Source organism: Chaetura pelagica, unplaced genomic scaffold, assembly GCF_000747805.2.
Source record: "Chaetura pelagica isolate M959 unplaced genomic scaffold, ChaPel_1.0 scaffold12, whole genome shotgun sequence".
Lineage (NCBI taxonomy): Eukaryota > Metazoa > Chordata > Aves > Apodiformes > Apodidae > Chaetura > Chaetura pelagica.
The window spans coordinates 134313-140711 of NW_009952801.1; positions in this window are offsets into that span (position 1 = coordinate 134313).

Genomic DNA, 6399 nt, shown 5'->3' on the forward strand with positions numbered 1-6399 from the left:
CCAGCACACCACTTTGGGAAGGTTTCCAAGTCCCTGCATACAGGTAGGGAGGCACAAAACAAGAAGTTCTGTGTACATCACGGGGAACTGGACAGCTAAACATTTCTGAGTTCATGCTGTATTATAAGGTACAGGTTGTTCTCACAGAAAACTGGATTTACTGGAAGATGAGGGAATTTGTGCTTTGCAGAAGTTCAGCATTTATCAAGAATCATCTCTGTAATGAGAAACGAGACAAATCTTATTTTAAAAATTACTTTCCAACTGCCTTCAATTTTATGTTTTTAGAAACTTTTCAGTCAAGCTTATTGAGCATAATTCCCCATCCTGTTTTTCAGTAATTAGCGAAATGGTATCTCATTTCACTGTGGAATTTGTCAGCTCTGTGTGGCATTGGAACCAGCATGGCATAAAAGGAGGAATTATATCAGGGACAGGGTAAGATCTGCTCCACAGTGGAAATTCAAATGGTGTGGTTGTCCCAGAGTGCCATGTGACTGTCCTGCCTCAATTCAGCCCAGCATGATCTAAACCTGGTTTCTAGCACATAAGATGATCACAGTCCAGTCTGCTGCCAAACCCATTGAAATAAAACCAGTACCACAAGGGCTAAGCTTCATGGAAGTGTGACAGAAGGACTTGGGAAATCTGACAGAGATCTCTTTCTAAAAATTAATTTATCCCCCTTCTGTGTCATAAAAGTGGTTTGTCAGAAGCATTAATGAAAAAGAATGATTTTACAGAAGGAAAAGTTGTATTTTGGAGATGATAAATCTTTTTTGAATCATAAAAAGAAAAAAAAAAAAGAAAATGAGCACTGCTCAGGACAATTCAAAGGACTGTTTGAACTTGGAAATAAAATCTTGTTACAAACCCAAAAGAGTTCCTTAGTATTTTTCCTGGTTGGTGTTTTTTTAAGGATGTTTCCTGGTTTGATTAACATTGCTAACAGGTTTTCATTATTACCAAACCTGTGTGGGAAGAGTTGTTAGGTAACATCTATCAATAGTAAAAACCACAGGTTATAACAGTACGAAGCAAGAATTTAGGAGAAAGAAAGTGGTGGAGCAAAGCTAGTATGATTTTCTAAAAGATGTTGTCATCATATTTGGTTGTGGTAAGGCATGCCTGAAATTAAAACTGCTGAAGCAAATGGAAAAGTCAAATTAGCTAAGGAAGTTTTGAAGTCAAATCCTATGGTATGAAGTGAGTCTTTATTCAGATGAACTTCCCAAGAATTTCAGTATGAGTATTGCCAGGAAATAGACTGAGGGTTAGACTTTCAGATAATGAGAAGAACATGGTGTGATGCTTCTGGGTTAGTTTTATGGAACATAAAAATTAGTGGGCTATAAAACTAGAAATGGATATTAAAAGCAAACTGTAAACATTCTATAAGCCTGTCTTTCTATTTTAACTTTGGGGGAAAATGTGGCTTAGGAAGTGAAGGAACTGTCTATGTTCCTTCCAGATACCTCTAACTAACCAGTATTTTATGTAGTAAACTAAGTGGGCGACAATGGCTTATTTCATGCTTCTGTACATTAACAACCATCAGTGTGAAAAAATAAATGCTTGCTCCTAAGATTATGACTTAATAGGAATAGACTGTTATCCACATCTAGTTTTCTAAGCCAACCTTTATGATTAGAAAAAGGAATCCAGTTGAGCTTACTCTACTTATCTATTTCTCAGTATAATCTTTATTTTCTGTGTCTGTCTTTCATATGACAAACCTTTAGGGATCAGGTTTTTTGAAAGACATCAAGTTGTTAATTTAAGTTAAAAAAAGGATAGTATTGTGCCAAAAGAGGAACTGAAGAGCAAATTCAACTTTGGAAAAACTGTATGGCTGTTTCTGCAGCTTGTAAAAATTGGTGGGCTTTTACTTTTTGAAACAATTGCAAGGTGTGAGAATGGCTCAACAATATGTGAGGAGACTCCCACCTATGACTGCCTATGTCAAATAGTGCTGAAGTGTCTGCTCTTTCCATTATACCAGATTCCAAACATATGTGTTAAAAGTAAAAGAATCCAAATATTCAAAGCAGAGCAGAAAAAAAAAAAAAAAAGTAAGGAGACTAAATATAAATTTGCATTAACATAGAAGCTGGAAATGGAAAACTCTTGGCTGGATAAGCAAAGAATATATCAACCTTGCTTTCTGCAGATAGACAAACTTTGCCTTGCTGTGCCATGATCTCTGATCTGGTTGTACTAGTGCTACAACCAGTAACCTATTTGAGAGGCTGTTTTTCTTGGTATTTGGGAGCAGAACTGGCCAAAGTGTAGTTTGTCTTCTACTACAGCCTTACTGCTCTGTTTTAGGCAAATCAGTTAAATCATACCCTTTATAATCTAACCTGTAAATTATTTACACTAATTTTGTGAAAGCTATGTGTCCAACTGTCCTTAAGGAGATAGCTCATCTTTTCCACTCTGCAAACTGCTGGTGAAAGGATCTCCCTTGTTCACAGGGGAGCAGAAGTGGAGCCAACAGCATATCACCTCGAGGCTTAGCCACGTGCTGGGTGTGGAGATGTCTCCGGTTTTCCTGATGATAGCATTTCTTAGCTCATGTGCTATGCTAAGCAAGTGCAGCTTTACTATGTTCCCAAGGTCAGTTCAGGCCAGCAGCAGTCATGGTGCATTAATGGAAGCCTGAAACTGGGCTGGTATCTGCTGACTCCAGGCTGAAAGCCCTGGAAGCACAAAGCAGAGACAGGTGAGCTGGCTCTGCAGGACTTTGTGCACCTACAGAAGCTGAAACACTTTTTTTATGTTCACTTATCCACTCAACCTCAGCCCCTGTGGCAGGTGCACCTGCCCCAGCAGAGACCATGGCTTTAGACCCCCTGTGTCCTTGCTTCTCGCACGCTTATTTTTCACAATTTTATGGTGATGAGGGCCAACCGTCACGTATACACCATGGGTGAGGAACAAGGAAGTTAAGGCCCTCAGCCAATAACTGCTGACATGACCATATCTGACCACACATCAGATTCTGCTAGCCTATAAATTGGGCCCTGCCAAAGGGCAAATGGAGTCAGTTCTTCTTGGAGCAGCAGGTCTGCATTCAGGGAATCTCTCCTTGGGTTGGAATGCCCCAGGAAACTCCTCAAGAGCCCTCATGGGTGAGTGATTGTGCACCTTTGGGATCCTCATTTCTAAAGTTTAAGAATTTTTAAGTCAGTTGTGCAGTAATAATTCCTTTTACATCCTGAATCTGTGGTTTACTAATGTTGTCAGAGTGTAGAACAATTTTGATAAACCTCATTTCTAGTTGGTTTTCTGCTAAAGAATGTTGGTTAAAATAAAGTTTCTTTTGAGTTTATCACCTGTTTCATTTTGTAAGCCTCTGCAACAGTGCCAATGCCCCAGATAAAGGGAACCAGTCTGTAGATTAAACATCCCTAATAACTGCACTAATGGTGGAGATATAAGTACCCTGAAAGAACTCCTAGTCCTGGTAGATCTTCGAATGATACAACACTGTTTTTTGTCTCTATCTCCTCATGGTATCCTGAATGAAATTATCATAGTGAATTTTCATCTTCTAGGCTTCCAGTATTTCTCACTGATGCAGGAAGTATATACTAACAGGGCATATGAGAAATCTCTGACAAGGCTTCATCATGCCATTACAAAAGGAACAACCTTATACTTGAGAAATATCAGTCTGAGTGAGACTGACTGACTAGTGAGAACATACTTCTCCCTGCACTTCAAAGGGTAGAAAAGAACAAAGAATTTTGCTTCCTACAGTCAATACATTTTGATTGGACTTGATTACTCTTGTACTTCTTTTAGTACAAGTGATACATCTGAAACACAATTCAATTGAATAAAACTATTTTTTCATTAAAAAACTGATATTTCTGCTTTTCTTTTTTTTTGTTCCAGTCCAGCAGCGGAAGAAAATCTTTGGAACTTAGGGTTACCAAACAGGATAAGAATTTTATTTTTTTTTCTGAGCAGCACTACTTACCAGACCTGCACATGGCACATACTGAGCTCTCTGATTGATTCCAAACCATGTTTTTGGAAGTTCAGGAAGTTCCTTACTCAGCCGCTTCTATGAAACAAATTCCATCAGTTTGGTTTTCACTCTTATGTTGGTCATCTTTTAACCATCAGTGCACTCATGAACCTCCTTTCTGTTTTATTAGCATGGCTGGATCCTCTTTAACCCAAATCTCAGGCCTTTCCCAAAATCTGCTCCATGGCCAAACTGTAAGAGCTTTCTGACTCAGCCCACATGCAGGGAGCCAATGCAAGAACCATTACACAACACATGAGGTGTATATGCATTTTCCCATGCTAATCTCCACCCATTCCAGACACTAACCAAGTATTAGGTGTGACAGAAGACATCAGACATGGGTAAATCTGACAGATCATTCACTGTAGCATTTATATCCTTCCTCTTTTTTCAACAGTCAATGGGATAATTTAATCCTCAGAAACAGACTGTGATCTCTACAAATTAAAAAAAAAGATAAAGAATGAAGGTAATTAACAACATAGCAAGCACCTAGATGTTCTTTTGCACTGAACTTTGGAAAAGAATTGAGAATTAATTTCCAGTTATATCACAGTCTGTGCCAAAAAACAATGCTAGAAAAAAGCCAAGTAGTGAATATGAGAAAATAAAGTCCTCCCTGTTGGATGATGGCAAGGATTAATTCAGTTCAGCAGCACCTTCATTAGCTGAAAGGATTGAGAAAGTGAGTGCAATGACAGAGACCTTAAGAGTTACAAAATGCACACCTCAGTCCCATTTCTGAGATTTTGTGACATGACAGCAGAGTCTGACATAAAAAGGGGGGAAAAGCCACCTAAGGACAAAAATCTATTAAAACAACAGATTAAAGCCAGCCTGTTTATCCTGGTTGATCGTTTTGAAATATTCATAGCTATTTGTATCATTATGAAGAGAAGAGAAGAGAAGAGAAGAGAAGAGAAGAGAAGAGAAGAGAAGAGAAGAGAAGAGAAGAGAAGAGAAGAGAAGAGAAGAGAAGAGAAATATTTGTATTGGGTGCTTTTTCTGGATTGCCTTCCAGTTGGATGGTAGGCCTCTATGAAATTCAGCTTCACTTGCAACTTCCTCTCTCCCAGTCTATCACCTCTGCTTGACACTGCTTTGTGGCCTCTTGTCATATAATAATAGCTCTCTTAGCTGAGCTGACAGATCTATCTGTCCTTGCACCCTTCACCAGGCAGTCTGCTTCCCTCAGTTCTTCTCTTCCGTGTACGCAAATACATATATATGGCATGAGCTATTGAACTTTTAATTGAGTTTTATTGCTCATTAAGTGGCCAAATGACAGCTTTCAGACCTTTCAGATTCTGCATAGAATAGTGGCTGAGAGAGCCACTTGAAACTTCAGCTTTCTTCAAAGCTGGTCCTTTGCATCCCAGCCTTGGACCACAAGCTCATGCTATATTGTACACCAAGTAACCTTTAAGAGCAAAAACATTCTAGTCTTGGGTCTTACTGGAACTGGAAGCTGCAAGTGAAAGGCTGGGTATTGTAGGAATCTCAACTATTCAGTATGTCAACACTATTTGAAGAGCCACGTGTGCGTCATACTCTTGTTTGCAAGCTAATTAGGTTACTTGTTTTGAAAGAGGGATTAATGAATTAATCACAGGGTGTGGTGGATGTTTTTTCTTCATTTTCTGAGGCCAATTTAATATGAAGGTTTTTATTTTTTTTTTATATGTATGATTCATTTCAAAACTGTAAAACTCAGAAAGTAGAAATGTGAAAATGATAACTGTGTTAAAAAATAAAAATTATAATCACTGACATCTTTGGCACAGAAAGCTTTCTTATGTGTTATCTGAAACTGTAGATAGTACCAGCAATTGTGAAAAGAGGGAATGATACAAGAGCTGTACAGTTAATAAATCAGAGCTAAATGGAAAAGGGTGTGGTTTTGATCGTGCAAAATGCCAGAAAAGTTTCTGCCTTGCAAACCTGAAACCTAGGGATAGGTCACATCTTGGTATCTTCTCATACTGCAACATTTCTGGAAATTCTACTCTTTTTTTGGTCTTTGTTCAAATTAATTTAATTTTAGATAACTCCTAATATTACAAAGTGCACTGGCCCAACTTTACTGACTCCAGTGCAGAAGGCAGCATGAGTAGGGATCTGGCCCTTGATTCTACACACAGGGAAACACTAATTTCTGGCCAATTCATCAGCTGCACCAGGTCAGGCATTTATATGTGCACATGCCTTTTCACTTATTTTCCTGGGTTTTAGTTTTCCTGTTCTAGACAGCTGCCAACCTAACCTGATGGGCCAAATTCTGCACATCCTTTTCTTGGTCATCTAGGCCACTGAGCACTGCATGGTGGGGTCCTGGCACTTGGCACACAATAAGGGAA